Raw genomic sequence first — 22,967 nt, 5'->3', positions numbered from 1 at the left:
GCTCTACAAGAGAGAAAAACACATGTCCTTCGAGCCAGAATTGAACCAGCGACCTAAGGATTGCTATCATATACCAACTACAGTCCTCCGCTCTACCAGCTGAGCTATCGAAGGTAATTCGTGAGTTCACTCAATGTCAAAGTAGGACATTTTTGAAGAATCAGGTAAGCAGTTAAACATTTTGCAACATGCTGCTGTGGCAATGACATCCAGGTAAACAAAAAGTTCAACTAAGCACCCTTCATTTAAAAGAAGAAGCAGCCACTGGAGAATGCGGGCATCGATCCCGCTACCTCTCACATGCTAAGCGAGCGCTCTACCATTTGAGCTAATCCCCCACTTTTCCGCTCTCATCTTTTGTAATGGCACCCTGGGCATAAAGGGGTGCCATTACAAAATGGGTAATGTAATTATCACAAGCAGAGAAATACAGTTTTTCCACATTATTCATAACTTTAAAAGTATGCATCACATTCACATAAAACTTACATTTTCAGAATCAGCATACTCCAAATACAAACATACGTCAAAATCATTCAAATTGGTCCAGTGGTTCAAAAGATAGATCGTAGTCCTTTGTGACCAAATGAAGCATGGCTTTTCTGCCCAAAACCAGTTGCACAGAGTCTTCTATCCTGGAGATAATTGGGAAGTAATCCAATTATCTCCAAGGACAGATGCAAAACTCCATTAAGCACATGGCAGTAAAAAGACAGTAAAATACACAAGGTTACATTTATTACATAAAATACAGACATGCAACATACAGTCTAAGCACCCTTCATTTAAAAGAAGAAGCAGCCACTGGAGAATGCGGGCATCGATCCCGCTACCTCTCACATGCTAAGCGAGCACTCTACCATTTGAGCTAATCCCCCACTTTTCCGCTCTCATCTTTTTTAATGGCACCCTGGGCATAAAGGGGTGCCATTACAAAATGGGTAATGTAATTATCACAAGCAGAGAAATACAGTTTTTCCACATTATTCATAACTTTAAAAGTATGCATCACATTCACATAAAACTTACATTTTCAGAATCAGCATACTCCAAATACAAACATACGTCAAAATCATACAAATTGGTCCAGTGGTTCAAAAGATAGATCGTAGTCCTTTGTGACCAAATGAAGCATGGCTTTTCTGCCCAAAACCAGTTCCACAGAGTCTTCTATCCTGGAGATAATTGGGAAGTAATCCAATTATCTCCAAGGACAGATGCAAAACTCCATTAAGCACATGGCAGTAAAAAGACAGTAAAATACACAAGGTTACATTTATTACATAAAATACAGACATGCAACATACAGTCCTCTGCTCTACAAGAGAGAAAAACACATGTCCTTCGAGCCAGAATTGAACCAGCGACCTAAGGATTGCTATCATATACCAACTACAGTCCTCCGCTCTACCAGCTGAGCTATCGAAGGTAATTCGTGAGTTCACTCAATGTCAAAGTAGGACATTTTTGAAGAATCAGGTAAGCAGTTAAACATTTTGCAACATGCTGCTGTGGCAATGACATCCAGGTAAACAAAAAGTTCAACTAAGCACCCTTCATTTAAAAGAAGAAGCAGCCACTGGAGAATGCGGGCATCGATCCCGCTACCTCTCACATGCTAAGCGAGCGCTCTACCATTTGAGCTAATCCCCCACTTTTCCGCTCTCATCTTTTGTAATGGCACCCTGGGCATAAAGGGGTGCCATTACAAAATGGGTAATGTAATTATCACAAGCAGAGAAATACAGTTTTTCCACATTATTCATAACTTTAAAAGTATGCATCACATTCACATAAAACTTACATTTTCAGAATCAGCATACTCCAAATACAAACATACGTCAAAATCATACAAATTGGTCCAGTGGTTCAAAAGATAGATCATAGTCCTTTGTGACCAAATGAAGCATGGCTTTTCTGCCCAAAACCAGTTCCACAGAGTCTTCTATCCTGGAGATAATTGGGAAGTAATCCAATTATCTCCAAGGACAGATGCAAAACTCCATTAAGCACATGGCAGTAAAAAGACAGTAAAATACACAAGGTTACATTTATTACATAAAATACAGACATGCAACATACAGTCCTCTGCTCTACAAGAGAGAAAAACACATGTCCTTCGAGCCAGAATTGAACCAGCGACCTAAGGATTGCTATCATATACCAACTACAGTCCTCCGCTCTACCAGCTGAGCTATCGAAGGTAATTCGTGAGTTCACTCAATGTCAAAGTAGGACATTTTTGAAGAATCAGTTAAGCAGTTAAACATTTTGCAACATGCTGCTGTGGCAATGACATCCAGGTAAACAAAAAGTTCAACTAAGCACCCTTCATTTAAAAGAAGAAGCAGCCACTGGAGAATGCGGGCATCGATCCCGCTACCTCTCACATGCTAAGCGAGCGCTCTACCATTTGAGCTAATCCCCCACTTTTCCGCTCTCATCTTTTGTAATGGCACCCTGGGCATAAAGGGGTGCCATTACAAAATGGGTAATGTAATTATCACAAGCAGAGAAATACAGTTTTTCCACATTATTCATAACTTTAAAAGTATGCATCACATTCACATAAAACTTACATTTTCAGAATCAGCATACTCCAAATACAAACATACGTCAAAATCATACAAATTGGTCCAGTGGTTCAAAAGATAGATCATAGTCCTTTGTGACCAAATGAAGCATGGCTTTTCTGCCCAAAACCAGTTCCACAGAGTCTTCTATCCTGGAGATAATTGGGAAGTAATCCAATTATCTCCAAGGACAGATGCAAAACTCCATTAAGCACATGGCAGTAAAAAGACAGTAAAATACACAAGGTTACATTTATTACATAAAATACAGACATGCAACATACAGTCCTCTGCTCTACAAGAGAGAAAAACACATGTCCTTCGAGCCAGAATTGAACCAGCGACCTAAGGATTGCTATCATATACCAACTACAGTCCTCCGCTCTACCAGCTGAGCTATCGAAGGTAATTCGTGAGTTCACTCAATGTCAAAGTAGGACATTTTTGAAGAATCAGGTAAGCAGTTAAACATTTTGCAACATGCTGCTGTGGCAATGACATCCAGGTAAACAAAAAGTTCAACTAAGCACCCTTCATTTAAAAGAAGAAGCAGCCACTGGAGAATGCGGGCATCGATCCCGCTACCTCTCACATGCTAAGCGAGCGCTCTACCATTTGAGCTAATCCCCCACTTTTCCGCTCTCATCTTTTGTAATGGCACCCTGGGCATAAAGGGGTGCCATTACAAAATGGGTAATGTAATTATCACAAGCAGAGAAATACAGTTTTTCCACATTATTCATAACTTTAAAAGTATGCATCACATTCACATAAAACTTACATTTTCAGAATCAGCATACTCCAAATACAAACATACGTCAAAATCATACAAATTGGTCCAGTGGTTCAAAAGATAGATCATAGTCCTTTGTGACCAAATGAAGCATGGCTTTTCTGCCCAAAACCAGTTCCACAGAGTCTTCTATCCTGGAGATAATTGGGAAGTAATCCAATTATCTCCAAGGACAGATGCAAAACTCCATTAAGCACATGGCAGTAAAAAGACAGTAAAATACACAAGGTTACATTTATTACATAAAATACAGACATGCAACATACAGTCCTCTGCTCTACAAGAGAGAAAAACACATGTCCTTCGAGCCAGAATTGAACCAGCGACCTAAGGATTGCTATCATATACCAACTACAGTCCTCCGCTCTACCAGCTGAGCTATCGAAGGTAATTCGTGAGTTCACTCAATGTCAAAGTAGGACATTTTTGAAGAATCAGGTAAGCAGTTAAACATTTTGCAACATGCTGCTGTGGCAATGACATCCAGGTAAACAAAAAGTTCAACTAAGCACCCTTCATTTAAAAGAAGAAGCAGCCACTGGAGAATGCGGGCATCGATCCCGCTACCTCTCACATGCTAAGCGAGCGCTCTACCATTTGAGCTAATCCCCCACTTTTCCGCTCTCATCTTTTGTAATGGCACCCTGGGCATAAAGGGGTGCCATTACAAAATGGGTAATGTAATTATCACAAGCAGAGAAATACAGTTTTTCCACATTATTCATAACTTTAAAAGTATGCATCACATTCACATAAAACTTACATTTTCAGAATCAGCATACTCCAAATACAAACATACGTCAAAATCATACAAATTGGTCCAGTGGTTCAAAAGATAGATCATAGTCCTTTGTGACCAAATGAAGCATGGCTTTTCTGCCCAAAACCAGTTCCACAGAGTCTTCTATCCTGGAGATAATTGGGAAGTAATCCAATTATCTCCAAGGACAGATGCAAAACTCCATTAAGCACATGGCAGTAAAAAGACAGTAAAATACACAAGGTTACATTTATTACATAAAATACAGACATGCAACATACAGTCCTCTGCTCTACAAGAGAGAAAAACACATGTCCTTCGAGCCAGAATTGAACCAGCGACCTAAGGATTGCTATCATATACCAACTACAGTCCTCCGCTCTACCAGCTGAGCTATCGAAGGTAATTCGTGAGTTCACTCAATGTCAAAGTAGGACATTTTTGAAGAATCAGTTAAGCAGTTAAACATTTTGCCACATGCTGCTGTGGCAATGACATCCAGGTAAACAAAAAGTTCAACTAAGCACCCTTCATTTAAAAGAAGAAGCAGCCACTGGAGAATGCGGGCATCGATCCCGCTACCTCTCACATGCTAAGCGAGCGCTCTACCATTTGAGCTAATCCCCCACTTTTCCGCTCTCATCTTTTGTAATGGCACCCTGGGCATAAAGGGGTGCCATTACAAAATGGGTAATGTAATTATCACAAGCAGAGAAATACAGTTTTTCCACATTATTCATAACTTTAAAAGTATGCATCACATTCACATAAAACTTACATTTTCAGAATCAGCATACTCCAAATACAAACATACGTCAAAATCATTCAAATTGGTCCAGTGGTTCAAAAGATAGATCGTAGTCCTTTGTGACCAAATGAAGCATGGCTTTTCTGCCCAAAACCAGTTGCACAGAGTCTTCTATCCTGGAGATAATTGGGAAGTAATCCAATTATCTCCAAGGACAGATGCAAAACTCCATTAAGCACATGGCAGTAAAAAGACAGTAAAATACACAAGGTTACATTTATTACATAAAATACAGACATGCAACATACAGTCTAAGCACCCTTCATTTAAAAGAAGAAGCAGCCACTGGAGAATGCGGGCATCGATCCCGCTACCTCTCACATGCTAAGCGAGCGCTCTACCATTTGAGCTAATCCCCCACTTTTCCGCTCTCATCTTTTGTAATGGCACCCTGGGCATAAAGGGGTGCCATTACAAAATGGGTAATGTAATTATCACAAGCAGAGAAATACAGTTATTCCACATTATTCATAACTTTAAAAGTATGCATCACATTCACATAAAACTTACATTTTCAGAATCAGCATACTCCAAATACAAACATACGTCAAAATCATACAAATTGGTCCAGTGGTTCAAAAGATAGATCATAGTCCTTTGTGACCAAATGAAGCATGGCTTTTCTGCCCAAAACCAGTTCCACAGAGTCTTCTATCCTGGAGATAATTGGGAAGTAATCCAATTATCTCCAAGGACAGATGCAAAACTCCATTAAGCACATGGCAGTAAAAAGACAGTAAAATACACAAGGTTACATTTATTACATAAAATACAGACATGCAACATACAGTCCTCTGCTCTACAAGAGAGAAAAACACATGTCCTTCGAGCCAGAATTGAACCAGCGACCTAAGGATTGCTATCATATACCAACTACAGTCCTCCGCTCTACCAGCTGAGCTATCGAAGGTAATTCGTGAGTTCACTCAATGTCAAAGTAGGACATTTTTGAAGAATCAGGTAAGCAGTTAAACATTTTGCAACATGCTGCTGTGGCAATGACATCCAGGTAAACAAAAAGTTCAACTAAGCACCCTTCATTTAAAAGAAGAAGCAGCCACTGGAGAATGCGGGCATCGATCCCGCTACCTCTCACATGCTAAGCGAGCGCTCTACCATTTGAGCTAATCCCCCACTTTTCCGCTCTCATCTTTTGTAATGGCACCCTGGGCATAAAGGGGTGCCATTACAAAATGGGTAATGTAATTATCACAAGCAGAGAAATACAGTTTTTCCACATTATTCATAACTTTAAAAGTATGCATCACATTCACATACAACTTACATTTTCAGAATCAGCATACTCCAAATACAAACATACGTCAAAATCATACAAATTGGTCCAGTGGTTCAAAAGATAGATCATAGTCCTTTGTGACCAAATGAAGCATGGCTTTTCTGCCCAAAACCAGTTCCACAGAGTCTTCTATCCTGGAGATAATTGGGAAGTAATCCAATTATCTCCAAGGACAGATGCAAAACTCCATTAAGCACATGGCAGTAAAAAGACAGTAAAATACACAAGGTTACATTTATTACATAAAATACAGACATGCAACATACAGTCCTCTGCTCTACAAGAGAGAAAAACACATGTCCTTCGAGCCAGAATTGAACCAGCGACCTAAGGATTGCTATCATATACCAACTACAGTCCTCCGCTCTACCAGCTGAGCTATCGAAGGTAATTCGTGAGTTCACTCAATGTCAAAGTAGGACATTTTTGAAGAATCAGGTAAGCAGTTAAACATTTTGCAACATGCTGCTGTGGCAATGACATCCAGGTAAACAAAAAGTTCAACTAAGCACCCTTCATTTAAAAGAAGAAGCAGCCACTGGAGAATGCGGGCATCGATCCCGCTACCTCTCACATGCTAAGCGAGCGCTCTACCATTTGAGCTAATCCCCCACTTTTCCGCTCTCATCTTTTGTAATGGCACCCTGGGCATAAAGGGGTGCCATTACAAAATGGGTAATGTAATTATCACAAGCAGAGAAATACAGTTTTTCCACATTATTCATAACTTTAAAAGTATGCATCACATTCACATAAAACTTACATTTTCAGAATCAGCATACTCCAAATACAAACATACGTCAAAATCATTCAAATTGGTCCAGTGGTTCAAAAGATAGATCGTAGTCCTTTGTGACCAAATGAAGCATGGCTTTTCTGCCCAAAACCAGTTGCACAGAGTCTTCTATCCTGGAGATAATTGGGAAGTAATCCAATTATCTCCAAGGACAGATGCAAAACTCCATTAAGCACATGGCAGTAAAAAGACAGTAAAATACACAATGTTACATTTATTACATAAAATACAGACATGCAACATACAGTCTAAGCACCCTTCATTTAAAAGAAGAAGCAGCCACTGGAGAATGCGGGCATCGATCCCGCTACCTCTCACATGCTAAGCGAGCACTCTACCATTTGAGCTAATCCCCCACTTTTCCGCTCTCATCTTTTGTAATGGCACCCTGGGCATAAAGGGGTGCCATTACAAAATGGGTAATGTAATTATCACAAGCAGAGAAATACAGTTTTTCCACATTATTCATAACTTTAAAAGTATGCATCACATTCACATAAAACTTACATTTTCAGAATCAGCATACTCCAAATACAAACATACGTCAAAATCATACAAATTGGTCCAGTGGTTCAAAAGATAGATCATAGTCCTTTGTGACCAAATGAAGCATGGCTTTTCTGCCCAAAACCAGTTCCACAGAGTCTTCTATCCTGGAGATAATTGGGAAGTAATCCAATTATCTCCAAGGACAGATGCAAAACTCCATTAAGCACATGGCAGTAAAAAGACAGTAAAATACACAAGGTTACATTTATTACATAAAATACAGACATGCAACATACAGTCCTCTGCTCTACAAGAGAGAAAAACACATGTCCTTCGAGCCAGAATTGAACCAGCGACCTAAGGATTGCTATCATATACCAACTACAGTCCTCCGCTCTACCAGCTGAGCTATCGAAGGTAATTCGTGAGTTCACTCAATGTCAAAGTAGGACATTTTTGAAGAATCAGGTAAGCAGTTAAACATTTTGCAACATGCTGCTGTGGCAATGACATCCAGGTAAACAAAAAGTTCAACTAAGCACCCTTCATTTAAAAGAAGAAGCAGCCACTGGAGAATGCGGGCATCGATCCCGCTACCTCTCACATGCTAAGCGAGCGCTCTACCATTTGAGCTAATCCCCCACTTTTCCGCTCTCATCTTTTGTAATGGCACCCTGGGCATAAAGGGGTGCCATTACAAAATGGGTAATGTAATTATCACAAGCAGAGAAATACAGTTTTTCCACATTATTCATAACTTTAAAAGTATGCATCACATTCACATAAAACTTACATTTTCAGAATCAGCATACTCCAAATACAAACATACGTCAAAATCATACAAATTGGTCCAGTGGTTCAAAAGATAGATCATAGTCCTTTGTGACCAAATGAAGCATGGCTTTTCTGCCCAAAACCAGTTCCACAGAGTCTTCTATCCTGGAGATAATTGGGAAGTAATCCAATTATCTCCAAGGACAGATGCAAAACTCCATTAAGCACATGGCAGTAAAAAGACAGTAAAATACACAAGGTTACATTTATTACATAAAATACAGACATGCAACATACAGTCCTCTGCTCTACAAGAGAGAAAAACACATGTCCTTCGAGCCAGAATTGAACCAGCGACCTAAGGATTGCTATCATATACCAACTACAGTCCTCCGCTCTACCAGCTGAGCTATCGAAGGTAATTCGTGAGTTCACTCAATGTCAAAGTAGGACATTTTTGAAGAATCAGGTAAGCAGTTAAACATTTTGCAACATGCTGCTGTGGCAATGACATCCAGGTAAACAAAAAGTTCAACTAAGCACCCTTCATTTAAAAGAAGAAGCAGCCACTGGAGAATGCGGGCATCGATCCCGCTACCTCTCACATGCTAAGCGAGCGCTCTACCATTTGAGCTAATCCCCCACTTTTCCGCTCTCATCTTTTGTAATGGCACCCTGGGCATAAAGGGGTGCCATTACAAAATGGGTAATGTAATTATCACAAGCAGAGAAATACAGTTTTTCCACATTATTCATAACTTTAAAAGTATGCATCACATTCACATAAAACTTACATTTTCAGAATCAGCATACTCCAAATACAAACATACGTCAAAATCATACAAATTGGTCCAGTGGTTCAAAAGATAGATCATAGTCCTTTGTGACCAAATGAAGCATGGCTTTTCTGCCCAAAACCAGTTCCACAGAGTCTTCTATCCTGGAGATAATTGGGAAGTAATCCAATTATCTCCAAGGACAGATGCAAAACTCCATTAAGCACATGGCAGTAAAAAGACAGTAAAATACACAAGGTTACATTTATTACATAAAATACAGACATGCAACATACAGTCCTCTGCTCTACAAGAGAGAAAAACACATGTCCTTCGAGCCAGAATTGAACCAGCGACCTAAGGATTGCTATCATATACCAACTACAGTCCTCCGCTCTACCAGCTGAGCTATCGAAGGTAATTCGTGAGTTCACTCAATGTCAAAGTAGGACATTTTTGAAGAATCAGTTAAGCAGTTAAACATTTTGCCACATGCTGCTGTGGCAATGACATCCAGGTAAACAAAAAGTTCAACTAAGCACCCTTCATTTAAAAGAAGAAGCAGCCACTGGAGAATGCGGGCATCGATCCCGCTACCTCTCACATGCTAAGCGAGCGCTCTACCATTTGAGCTAATCCCCCACTTTTCCGCTCTCATCTTTTGTAATGGCACCCTGGGCATAAAGGGGTGCCATTACAAAATGGGTAATGTAATTATCACAAGCAGAGAAATACAGTTTTTCCACATTATTCATAACTTTAAAAGTATGCATCACATTCACATAAAACTTACATTTTCAGAATCAGCATACTCCAAATACAAACATACGTCAAAATCATTCAAATTGGTCCAGTGGTTCAAAAGATAGATCGTAGTCCTTTGTGACCAAATGAAGCATGGCTTTTCTGCCCAAAACCAGTTGCACAGAGTCTTCTATCCTGGAGATAATTGGGAAGTAATCCAATTATCTCCAAGGACAGATGCAAAACTCCATTAAGCACATGGCAGTAAAAAGACAGTAAAATACACAAGGTTACATTTATTACATAAAATACAGACATGCAACATACAGTCTAAGCACCCTTCATTTAAAAGAAGAAGCAGCCACTGGAGAATGCGGGCATCGATCCCGCTACCTCTCACATGCTAAGCGAGCGCTCTACCATTTGAGCTAATCCCCCACTTTTCCGCTCTCATCTTTTGTAATGGCACCCTGGGCATAAAGGGGTGCCATTACAAAATGGGTAATGTAATTATCACAAGCAGAGAAATACAGTTATTCCACATTATTCATAACTTTAAAAGTATGCATCACATTCACATAAAACTTACATTTTCAGAATCAGCATACTCCAAATACAAACATACGTCAAAATCATACAAATTGGTCCAGTGGTTCAAAAGATAGATCATAGTCCTTTGTGACCAAATGAAGCATGGCTTTTCTGCCCAAAACCAGTTCCACAGAGTCTTCTATCCTGGAGATAATTGGGAAGTAATCCAATTATCTCCAAGGACAGATGCAAAACTCCATTAAGCACATGGCAGTAAAAAGACAGTAAAATACACAAGGTTACATTTATTACATAAAATACAGACATGCAACATACAGTCCTCTGCTCTACAAGAGAGAAAAACACATGTCCTTCGAGCCAGAATTGAACCAGCGACCTAAGGATTGCTATCATATACCAACTACAGTCCTCCGCTCTACCAGCTGAGCTATCGAAGGTAATTCGTGAGTTCACTCAATGTCAAAGTAGGACATTTTTGAAGAATCAGGTAAGCAGTTAAACATTTTGCAACATGCTGCTGTGGCAATGACATCCAGGTAAACAAAAAGTTCAACTAAGCACCCTTCATTTAAAAGAAGAAGCAGCCACTGGAGAATGCGGGCATCGATCCCGCTACCTCTCACATGCTAAGCGAGCGCTCTACCATTTGAGCTAATCCCCCACTTTTCCGCTCTCATCTTTTGTAATGGCACCCTGGGCATAAAGGGGTGCCATTACAAAATGGGTAATGTAATTATCACAAGCAGAGAAATACAGTTTTTCCACATTATTCATAACTTTAAAAGTATGCATCACATTCACATACAACTTACATTTTCAGAATCAGCATACTCCAAATACAAACATACGTCAAAATCATACAAATTGGTCCAGTGGTTCAAAAGATAGATCATAGTCCTTTGTGACCAAATGAAGCATGGCTTTTCTGCCCAAAACCAGTTCCACAGAGTCTTCTATCCTGGAGATAATTGGGAAGTAATCCAATTATCTCCAAGGACAGATGCAAAACTCCATTAAGCACATGGCAGTAAAAAGACAGTAAAATACACAAGGTTACATTTATTACATAAAATACAGACATGCAACATACAGTCCTCTGCTCTACAAGAGAGAAAAACACATGTCCTTCGAGCCAGAATTGAACCAGCGACCTAAGGATTGCTATCATATACCAACTACAGTCCTCCGCTCTACCAGCTGAGCTATCGAAGGTAATTCGTGAGTTCACTCAATGTCAAAGTAGGACATTTTTGAAGAATCAGGTAAGCAGTTAAACATTTTGCAACATGCTGCTGTGGCAATGACATCCAGGTAAACAAAAAGTTCAACTAAGCACCCTTCATTTAAAAGAAGAAGCAGCCACTGGAGAATGCGGGCATCGATCCCGCTACCTCTCACATGCTAAGCGAGCGCTCTACCATTTGAGCTAATCCCCCACTTTTCCGCTCTCATCTTTTGTAATGGCACCCTGGGCATAAAGGGGTGCCATTACAAAATGGGTAATGTAATTATCACAAGCAGAGAAATACAGTTTTTCCACATTATTCATAACTTTAAAAGTATGCATCACATTCACATAAAACTTACATTTTCAGAATCAGCATACTCCAAATACAAACATACGTCAAAATCATTCAAATTGGTCCAGTGGTTCAAAAGATAGATCGTAGTCCTTTGTGACCAAATGAAGCATGGCTTTTCTGCCCAAAACCAGTTGCACAGAGTCTTCTATCCTGGAGATAATTGGGAAGTAATCCAATTATCTCCAAGGACAGATGCAAAACTCCATTAAGCACATGGCAGTAAAAAGACAGTAAAATACACAATGTTACATTTATTACATAAAATACAGACATGCAACATACAGTCTAAGCACCCTTCATTTAAAAGAAGAAGCAGCCACTGGAGAATGCGGGCATCGATCCCGCTACCTCTCACATGCTAAGCGAGCACTCTACCATTTGAGCTAATCCCCCACTTTTCCGCTCTCATCTTTTGTAATGGCACCCTGGGCATAAAGGGGTGCCATTACAAAATGGGTAATGTAATTATCACAAGCAGAGAAATACAGTTTTTCCACATTATTCATAACTTTAAAAGTATGCATCACATTCACATAAAACTTACATTTTCAGAATCAGCATACTCCAAATACAAACATAGGTCAGAATCATACAAATTGGTCCAGTGGTTCAAAAGATAGATCGTAGTCCTTTGTGACCAAATGAAGCATGGCTTTTCTGCCCAAAACCAGTTCCACAGAGTCTTCTATCCTGGAGATAATTGGGAAGTAATCCAATTATCTCCAAGGACAGATGCAAAACTCCATTAAGCACATGGCAGTAAAAAGACAGTAAAATACACAAGGTTACATTTATTACATAAAATACAGACATGCAACATACAGTCCTCTGCTCTACAAGAGAGAAAAACACATGTCCTTCGAGCCGGAATTGAACCAGCGACCTAAGGATTGCTATCATATACCAACTACAGTCCTCCGCTCTACCAGCTGAGCTATCGAAGGTAATTCGTGAGTTCACTCAATGTCAAAGTAGGACATTTTTGAAGAATCAGGTAAGCAGTTAAACATTTTGCAACATGCTGCTGTGGCAATGACATCCAGGTAAACAAAAAGTTCAACTAAGCACCCTTCATTTAAAAGAAGAAGCAGCCACTGGAGAATGCGGGCATCGATCCCGCTACCTCTCACATGCTAAGCGAGCGCTCTACCATTTGAGCTAATCCCCCACTTTTCCGCTCTCATCTTTTGTAATGGCACCCTGGGCATAAAGGGGTGCCATTACAAAATGGGTAATGTAATTATCACAAGCAGAGAAATACAGTTTTTCCACATTATTCATAACTTTAAAAGTATGCATCACATTCACATAAAACTTACATTTTCAGAATCAGCATACTCCAAATACAAACATACGTCAAAATCATTCAAATTGGTCCAGTGGTTCAAAAGATAGATCGTAGTCCTTTGTGACCAAATGAAGCATGGCTTTTCTGCCCAAAACCAGTTGCACAGAGTCTTCTATCCTGGAGATAATTGGGAAGTAATCCAATTATCTCCAAGGACAGATGCAAAACTCCATTAAGCACATGGCAGTAAAAAGACAGTAAAATACACAAGGTTACATTTATTACATAAAATACAGACATGCAACATACAGTCTAAGCACCCTTCATTTAAAAGAAGAAGCAGCCACTGGAGAATGCGGGCATCGATCCCGCTACCTCTCACATGCTAAGCGAGCACTCTACCATTTGAGCTAATCCCCCACTTTTCCGCTCTCATCTTTTGTAATGGCACCCTGGGCATAAAGGGGTGCCATTACAAAATGGGTAATGTAATTATCACAAGCAGAGAAATACAGTTTTTCCACATTATTCATAACTTTAAAAGTATGCATCACATTCACATAAAACTTACATTTTCAGAATCAGCATACTCCAAATACAAACATACGTCAAAATCATACAAATTGGTCCAGTGGTTCAAAAGATAGATCGTAGTCCTTTGTGACCAAATGAAGCATGGCTTTTCTGCCCAAAACCAGTTCCACAGAGTCTTCTATCCTGGAGATAATTGGGAAGTAATCCAATTATCTCCAAGGACAGATGCAAAACTCCATTAAGCACATGGCAGTAAAAAGACAGTAAAATACACAAGGTTACATTTATTACATAAAATACAGACATGCAACATACAGTCCTCTGCTCTACAAGAGAGAAAAACACATGTCCTTCGAGCCGGAATTGAACCAGCGACCTAAGGATTGCTATCATATACCAACTACAGTCCTCCGCTCTACCAGCTGAGCTATCGAAGGTAATTCGTGAGTTCACTCAATGTCAAAGTAGGACATTTTTGAAGAATCAGGTAAGCAGTTAAACATTTTGCAACATGCTGCTGTGGCAATGACATCCAGGTAAACAAAAAGTTCAACTAAGCACCCTTCATTTAAAAGAAGAAGCAGCCACTGGAGAATGCGGGCATCGATCCCGCTACCTCTCACATGCTAAGCGAGCACTCTACCATTTGAGCTAATCCCCCACTTTTCCGCTCTCATCTTTTGTAATGGCACCCTGGGCATAAAGGGGTGCCATTACAAAATGGGTAATGTAATTATCACAAGCAGAGAAATACAGTTTTTCCACATTATTCATAACTTTAAAAGTATGCATCACATTCACATAAAACTTACATTTTCAGAATCAGCATACTCCAAATACAAACATACGTCAAAATCATACAAATTGGTCCAGTGGTTCAAAAGATAGATCATAGTCCTTTGTGACCAAATGAAGCATGGCTTTTCTGCCCAAAACCAGTTGCACAGAGTCTTCTATCCTGGAGATAATTGGGAAGTAATCCAATTATCTCCAAGGACAGATGCAAAACTCCATTAAGCACATGGCAGTAAAAAGACAGTAAAATACACAAGGTTACATTTATTACATAAAATACAGACATGCAACATACAGTCTAAGCACCCTTCATTTAAAAGAAGAAGCAGCCACTGGAGAATGCGGGCATCGATCCCGCTACCTCTCACATGCTAAGCGAGCGCTCTACCATTTGAGCTAATCCCCCACTTTTCCGCTCTCATCTTTTGTAATGGCACCCTGGGCATAAAGGGGTGCCATTACAAAATGGGTAATGTAATTATCACAAGCAGAGAAATACAGTTATTCCACATTATTCATAACTTTAAAAGTATGCATCACATTCACATAAAACTTACATTTTCAGAATCAGCATACTCCAAATACAAACATACGTCAAAATCATACAAATTGGTCCAGTGGTTCAAAAGATAGATCATAGTCCTTTGTGACCAAATGAAGCATGGCTTTTCTGCCCAAAACCAGTTCCACAGAGTCTTCTATCCTGGAGATAATTGGGAAGTAATCCAATTATCTCCAAGGACAGATGCAAAACTCCATTAAGCACATGGCAGTAAAAAGACAGTAAAATACACAAGGTTACATTTATTACATAAAATACAGACATGCAACATACAGTCCTCTGCTCTACAAGAGAGAAAAACACATGTCCTTCGAGCCAGAATTGAACCAGCGACCTAAGGATTGCTATCATATACCAACTACAGTCCTCCGCTCTACCAGCTGAGCTATCGAAGGTAATTCGTGAGTTCACTCAATGTCAAAGTAGGACATTTTTGAAGAATCAGGTAAGCAGTTAAACATTTTGCAACATGCTGCTGTGGCAATGACATCCAGGTAAACAAAAAGTTCAACTAAGCACCCTTCATTTAAAAGAAGAAGCAGCCACTGGAGAATGCGGGCATCGATCCCGCTACCTCTCACATGCTAAGCGAGCGCTCTACCATTTGAGCTAATCCCCCACTTTTCCGCTCTCATGTTTTGTAATGGCACCCTGGGCATAAAGGGGTGCCATTACAAAATGGGTAATGTAATTATCACAAGCAGAGAAATACAGTTTTTCCACATTATTCATAACTTTAAAAGTATGCATCACATTCACATAAAACTTACATTTTCAGAATCAGCATACTCCAAATACAAACATACGTCAAAATCATTCAAATTGGTCCAGTGGTTCAAAAGATAGATCGTAGTCCTTTGTGACCAAATGAAGCATGGCTTTTCTGCCCAAAACCAGTTGCACAGAGTCTTCTATCCTGGAGATAATTGGGAAGTAATCCAATTATCTCCAAGGACAGATGCAAAACTCCATTAAGCACATGGCAGTAAAAAGACAGTAAAATACACAAGGTTACATTTATTACATAAAATACAGACATGCAACATACAGTCTAAGCACCCTTCATTTAAAAGAAGAAGCAGCCACTGGAGAATGCGGGCATCGATCCCGCTACCTCTCACATGCTAAGCGAGCGCTCTACCATTTGAGCTAATCCCCCACTTTTCCGCTCTCATCTTTTGTAATGGCACCCTGGGCATAAAGGGGTGCCATTACAAAATGGGTAATGTAATTATCACAAGCAGAGAAATACAGTTTTTCCACATTATTCATAACTTTAAAAGTATGCATCACATTCACATAAAACTTACATTTTCAGAATCAGCATACTCCAAATACAAACATACGTCAAAATCATTCAAATTGGTCCAGTGGTTCAAAAGATAGATCGTAGTCCTTTGTGACCAAATGAAGCATGGCTTTTCTGCCCAAAACCAGTTGCACAGAGTCTTCTATCCTGGAGATAATTGGGAAGTAATCCAATTATCTCCAAGGACAGATGCAAAACTCCATTAAGCACATGGCAGTAAAAAGACAGTAAAATACACAAGGTTACATTTATTACATAAAATACAGACATGCAACATACAGTCTAAGCACCCTTCATTTAAAAGAAGAAGCAGCCACTGGAGAATGCGGGCATCGATCCCGCTACCTCTCACATGCTAAGCGAGCACTCTACCATTTGAGCTAATCCCCCACTTTTCCGCTCTCATCTTTTGTAATGGCACCCTGGGCATAAAGGGGTGCCATTACAAAATGGGTAATGTAATTATCACAAGCAGAGAAATACAGTTTTTCCACATTATTCATAACTTTAAAAGTATGCATCACATTCACATAAAACTTACATTTTCAGAATCAGCATACTCCAAATACAAACATACGTCAAAATCATTCAAATTGGTCCAGTGGTTCAAAAGATAGATCATAGTCCTTTGTGACCAAATGAAGCATGGCTTTTCTGCCCAAAACCAGTTGCACAGAGTCTTCTATCCTGGAGATAATTGGGAAGTAATCCAATTATCTCCAAGGACAGATGCAAAACTCCATTAAGCACATGGCAGTAAAAAGACAGTAAAATACACAAGGTTACATTTATTACATAAAATACAGACATGCAACATACAGTCTAAGCACCCTTCATTTAAAAGAAGAAGCAGCCACTGGAGAATGCGGGCATCGATCCCGCTACCTCTCACATGCTAAGCGAGCACTCTACCATTTGAGCTAATCCCCCACTTTTCTGCTCTCATCTTTTGTAATGGCACCCTGGGCATAAAGGGGTGCCATTACAAAATGGGTAATGTAATTATCACAAGCAGAGAAATACAGTTTTTCCACATTATTCATAACTTTAAAAGTATGCATCACATTCACATAAAACTTACATTTTCAGAATCAGCATACTCCAAATACAAACATACGTCAAAATCATACAAATTGGTCCAGTGGTTCAAAAGATAGATCGTAGTCCTTTGTGACCAAATGAAGCATGGCTTTTCTGCCCAAAACCAGTTCCACAGAGTCTTCTATCCTGGAGATAATTGGGAAGTAATCCAATTATCTCCAAGGACAGATGCAAAACTCCATTAAGCACATGGCAGTAAAAAGACAGTAAAATACACAAGGTTACATTTATTACATAAAATACAGACATGCAACATACAGTCCTCTGCTCTACAAGAGAGAAAAACACATGTCCTTCGAGCCGGAATTGAACCAGCGACCTAAGGATTGCTATCATATACCAACTACAGTCCTCCGCTCTACCAGCTGAGCTATCGAAGGTAATTCGTGAGTTCACTCAATGTCAAAGTAGGACATTTTTGAAGAATCAGGTAAGCAGTTAAACATTTTGCAACATGCTGCTGTGGCAATGACATCCAGGTAAACAAAAAGTTCAACTAAGCACCCTTCATTTAAAAGAAGAAGCAGCCACTGGAGAATGCGGGCATCGATCCCGCTACCTCTCACATGCTAAGCGAGCGCTCTACCATTTGAGCTAATCCCCCACTTTTCCGCTCTCATCTTTTGTAATGGCACCCTGGGCATAAAGGGGTGCCATTACAAAATGGGTAATGTAATTATCACAAGCAGAGAAATACAGTTTTTCCACATTATTCATAACTTTAAAAGTATGCATCACATTCACATAAAACTTACATTTTCAGAATCAGCATACTCCAAATACAAACATACGTCAAAATCATTCAAATTGGTCCAGTGGTTCAAAAGATAGATCGTAGTCCTTTGTGACCAAATGAAGCATGGCTTTTCTGCCCAAAACCAGTTGCACAGAGTCTTCTATCCTGGAGATAATTGGGAAGTAATCCAATTATCTCCAAGGACAGATGCAAAACTCCATTAAGCACATGGCAGTAAAAAGACAGTAAAATACACAAGGTTACATTTATTACATAAAATACAGACATGCAACATACAGTCTAAGCACCCTTCATTTAAAAGAAGAAGCAGCCACTGGAGAATGCGGGCATCGATCCCGCTACCTCTCACATGCTAAGCGAGCACTCTACCATTTGAGCTAATCCCCCACTTTTCCGCTCTCATCTTTTGTAATGGCACCCTGGGCATAAAGGGGTGCCATTACAAAATGGGTAATGTAATTATCACAAGCAGAGAAATACAGTTTTTCCACATTATTCATAACTTTAAAAGTATGCATCACATTCACATAAAACTTACATTTTCAGAATCAGCATACTCCAAATACAAACATACGTCAAAATCATTCAAATTGGTCCAGTGGTTCAAAAGATAGATCGTAGTCCTTTGTGACCAAATGAAGCATGGCTTTTCTGCCCAAAACCAGTTGCACAGAGTCTTCTATCCTGGAGATAATTGGGAAGTAATCCAATTATCTCCAAGGACAGATGCAAAACTCCATTAAGCACATGGCAGTAAAAAGACAGTAAAATACACAAGGTTACATTTATTACATAAAATACAGACATGCAACATACAGTCTAAGCACCCTTCATTTAAAAGAAGAAGCAGCCACTGGAGAATGCGGGCATCGATCCCGCTACCTCTCACATGCTAAGCGAGCACTCTACCATTTGAGCTAATCCCCCACTTTTCCGCTCTCATCTTTTGTAATGGCACCCTGGGCATAAAGGGGTGCCATTACAAAATGGGTAATGTAATTATCACAAGCAGAGAAATACAGTTTTTCCACATTATTCATAACTTTAAAAGTATGCATCACATTCACATAAAACTTACATTTTCAGAATCAGCATACTCCAAATACAAACATACGTCAAAATCATTCAAATTGGTCCAGTGGTTCAAAAGATAGATCGTAGTCCTTTGTGACCAAATGAAGCATGGCTTTTCTGCCCAAAACCAGTTGCACAGAGTCTTCTATCCTGGAGATAATTGGGAAGTAATCCAATTATCTCCAAGGACAGATGCAAAACTCCATTAAGCACATGGCAGTAAAAAGACAGTAAAATACACAAGGTTACATTTATTACATAAAATACAGACATGCAACATACAGTCTAAGCACCCTTCATTTAAAAGAAGAAGCAGCCACTGGAGAATGCGGGCATCGATCCCGCTACCTCTCACATGCTAAGCGAGCACTCTACCATTTGAGCTAATCCCCCACTTTTCCGCTCTCATCTTTTGTAATGGCACCCTGGGCATAAAGGGGTGCCATTACAAAATGGGTAATGTAATTATCACAAGCAGAGAAATACAGTTTTTCCACATTATTCATAACTTTAAAAGTATGCATCACATTCACATAAAACTTACATTTTCAGAATCAGCATACTCCAAATACAAACATACGTCAAAATCATACAAATTGGTCCAGTGGTTCAAAAGATAGATCGTAGTCCTTTGTGACCAAATGAAGCATGGCTTTTCTGCCCAAAACCAGTTCCACAGAGTCTTCTATCCTGGAGATAATTGGGAAGTAATCCAATTATCTCCAAGGACAGATGCAAAACTCCATTAAGCACATGGCAGTAAAAAGACAGTAAAATACACAAGGTTACATTTATTACATAAAATACAGACATGCAACATACAGTCCTCTGCTCTACAAGAGAGAAAAACACATGTCCTTCGAGCCGGAATTGAACCAGCGACCTAAGGATTGCTATCATATACCAACTACAGTCCTCCGCTCTACCAGCTGAGCTATCGAAGGTAATTCGTGAGTTCACTCAATGTCAAAGTAGGACATTTTTGAAGAATCAGGTAAGCAGTTAAACATTTTGCAACATGCTGCTGTGGCAATGACATCCAGGTAAACAAAAAGTTCAACTAAGCACCCTTCATTTAAAAGAAGAAGCAGCCACTGGAGAATGCGGGCATCGATCCCGCTACCTCTCACATGCTAAGCGAGCACTCTACCATTTGAGCTAATCCCCCACTTTTCCGCTCTCATCTTTTGTAATGGCACCCTGGGCATAAAGGGGTGCCATTACAAAATGGGTAATGTAATTATCACAAGCAGAGAAATACAGTTTTTCCACATTATTCATAACTTTAAAAGTATGCATCACATTCACATAAAACTTACATTTTCAGAATCAGCATACTCCAAATACAAACATACGTCAAAATCATACAAATTGGTCCAGTGGTTCAAAAGATAGATCATAGTCCTTTGTGACCAAATGAAGCATGGCTTTTCTGCCCAAAACCAGTTCCACAGAGTCTTCTATCCTGGAGATAATTGGGAAGTAATCCAATTATCTCCAAGGACAGATGCAAAACTCCATTAAGCACATGGCAGTAAAAAGACAGTAAAATACACAAGGTTACATTTATTACATAAAATACAGACATGCAACATACAGTCTAAGCACCCTTCATTTAAAAGAAGAAGCAGCCACTGGAGAATGCGGGCATCGATCCCGCTACCTCTCACATGCTAAGCGAGCACTCTACCATTTGAGCTAATCCCCCACTTTTCCGCTCTCATCTTTTGTAATGGCACCCTGGGCATAAAGAGGTGCCATTACAAAATGGGTAATGTAATTATCACAAGCAGAGAAATACAGTTTTTCCACATTATTCATAACTTTAAAAGTATGCATCACATTCACATAAAACTTACATTTTCAGAATCAGCATACTCCAAATACAAACATACGTCAAAATCATACAAATTGGTCCAGTGGTTCAAAAGATAGATCATAGTCCTTTGTGACCAAATGAAGCATGGCTTTTCTGCCCAAAACCAGTTGCACAGAGTCTTCTATCCTGGAGATAATTGGGAAGTAATCCAATTATCTCCAAGGACAGATGCAAAACTCCATTAAGCACATGGCAGTAAAAAGACAGTAAAATACACAAGGTTACATTTATTACATAAAATACAGACATGCAACATACAGTCTAAGCACCCTTCATTTAAAAGAAGAAGCAGCCACTGGAGAATGCGGGCATCGATCCCGCTACCTCTCACATGCTAAGCGAGCACTCTACCATTTGAGCTAATCCCCCACTTTTCCGCTCTCATCTTTTGTAATGGCACCCTGGGCATAAAGGGGTGCCATTACAAAATGGGTAATGTAATTATCACAAGCAGAGAAATACAGTTTTTCCACATTATTCATAACTTTAAAAGTATGCATCACATTCACATAAAACTTACATTTTCAGAATCAGCATACTCCAAATACAAACATACGTCAAAATCATACAAATTGGTCCAGTGGTTCAAAAGATAGATCATAGTCCTTTGTGACCAAATGAAGCATGGCTTTTCTGCCCAAAACCAGTTCCACAGAGTCTTCTATCCTGGAGATAATTGGGAAGTAATCCAATTATCTCCAAGGACAGATGCAAAACTCCATTAAGCACATGGCAGTAAAAAGACAGTAAAATACACAAGGTTACATTTATTACATAAAATACAGACATGCAACATACAGTCCTCTGCTCTACAAGAGAGAAAAACACATGTCCTTCGAGCCGGAATTGAACCAGCGACCTAAGGATTGCTATCATATACCAACTACAGTCCTCCGCTCTACCAGCTGAGCTATCGAAGGTAATTCGTGAGTTCACTCAATGTCAAAGTAGGACATTTTTGAAGAATCAGGTAAGCAGTTAAACATTTTGCAACATGCTGCTGTGGCAATGACATCCAGGTAAACAAAAAGTTCAACTAAACACCCTTCATTTAAAAGAAGAAGCAGCCACTGGAGAATGCGGGCATCGATCCCGCTACCTCTCACATGCTAAGCGAGCACTCTACCATTTGAGCTAATCCCCCACTTTTCCGCTCTCATCTTTTGTAATGGCACCCTGGGCATAAAGGGGTGCCATTACAAAATGGGTAATGTAATTATCACAAGCAGAGAAATACAGTTTTTCCACATTATTCATAACTTTAAAAGTATGCATCACATTCACATAAAACTTACATTTTCAGAATCAGCATACTCCAAATACAAACATACGTCAAAATCATACAAATTGGTCCAGTGGTTCAAAAGATAGATCATAGTCCTTTGTGACCAAATGAAGCATGGCTTTTCTGCCCAAAACCAGTTCCACAGAGTCTTCTATCCTGGAGATAATTGGGAAGTAATCCAATTATCTCCAAGGACAGATGCAAAACTCCATTAAGCACATGGCAGTAAAAAGACAGTAAAATACACAAGGTTACATTTATTACATAAAATACAGACATGCAACATACAGTCTAAGCACCCTTCATTTAAAAGAAGAAGCAGCCACTGGAGAATGCGGGCATCGATCCCGCTACCTCTCACATGCTAAGCGAGCACTCTACCATTTGAGCTAATCCCCCACTTTTCCGCTCTCATCTTTTGTAATGGCACCCTGGGCA

General features: G+C 39.6%; 5 non-coding genes across 5 annotated transcripts; all 5 read right to left on the bottom strand.

Annotated features, from left to right (window-relative positions):
- Positions 1-12,800: 12,800 nt before the first annotated feature.
- TRNAY-GUA (transfer RNA tyrosine (anticodon GUA)) lies at positions 12,801-12,889 on the bottom strand. The gene is given in 2 exon segments: positions 12,801-12,836; positions 12,853-12,889. It is a non-coding gene; the product is annotated as a tRNA-Tyr (tRNA).
- A 1,226-nt stretch (positions 12,890-14,115) lies between these two features.
- TRNAY-GUA (transfer RNA tyrosine (anticodon GUA)) lies at positions 14,116-14,204 on the bottom strand. The gene is given in 2 exon segments: positions 14,116-14,151; positions 14,168-14,204. It is a non-coding gene; the product is annotated as a tRNA-Tyr (tRNA).
- Positions 14,205-17,825: 3,621 nt separating this feature from the next.
- On the bottom strand, positions 17,826-17,914 carry TRNAY-GUA (transfer RNA tyrosine (anticodon GUA)). The gene is given in 2 exon segments: positions 17,826-17,861; positions 17,878-17,914. It is a non-coding gene; the product is annotated as a tRNA-Tyr (tRNA).
- Positions 17,915-20,220: 2,306 nt separating this feature from the next.
- On the bottom strand, positions 20,221-20,309 carry TRNAY-GUA (transfer RNA tyrosine (anticodon GUA)). Its single transcript is given in 2 exon segments — positions 20,221-20,256; positions 20,273-20,309. It is a non-coding gene; the product is annotated as a tRNA-Tyr (tRNA).
- A 1,766-nt stretch (positions 20,310-22,075) lies between these two features.
- TRNAY-GUA (transfer RNA tyrosine (anticodon GUA)) lies at positions 22,076-22,164 on the bottom strand. Its single transcript is given in 2 exon segments — positions 22,076-22,111; positions 22,128-22,164. It is a non-coding gene; the product is annotated as a tRNA-Tyr (tRNA).
- Between the last annotated feature and the right edge of the window lie 803 nt (positions 22,165-22,967).

The sequence above is a fragment of the Pelobates fuscus genome, chromosome 4 (genome assembly GCF_036172605.1).
Source record: "Pelobates fuscus isolate aPelFus1 chromosome 4, aPelFus1.pri, whole genome shotgun sequence".
In the NCBI taxonomy this organism is placed as follows: domain Eukaryota; kingdom Metazoa; phylum Chordata; class Amphibia; order Anura; family Pelobatidae; genus Pelobates; species Pelobates fuscus.
The sequence above is the reverse complement of the archived record's forward strand: the minus strand, read 5'-3'. Positions and strand labels throughout refer to the sequence as shown.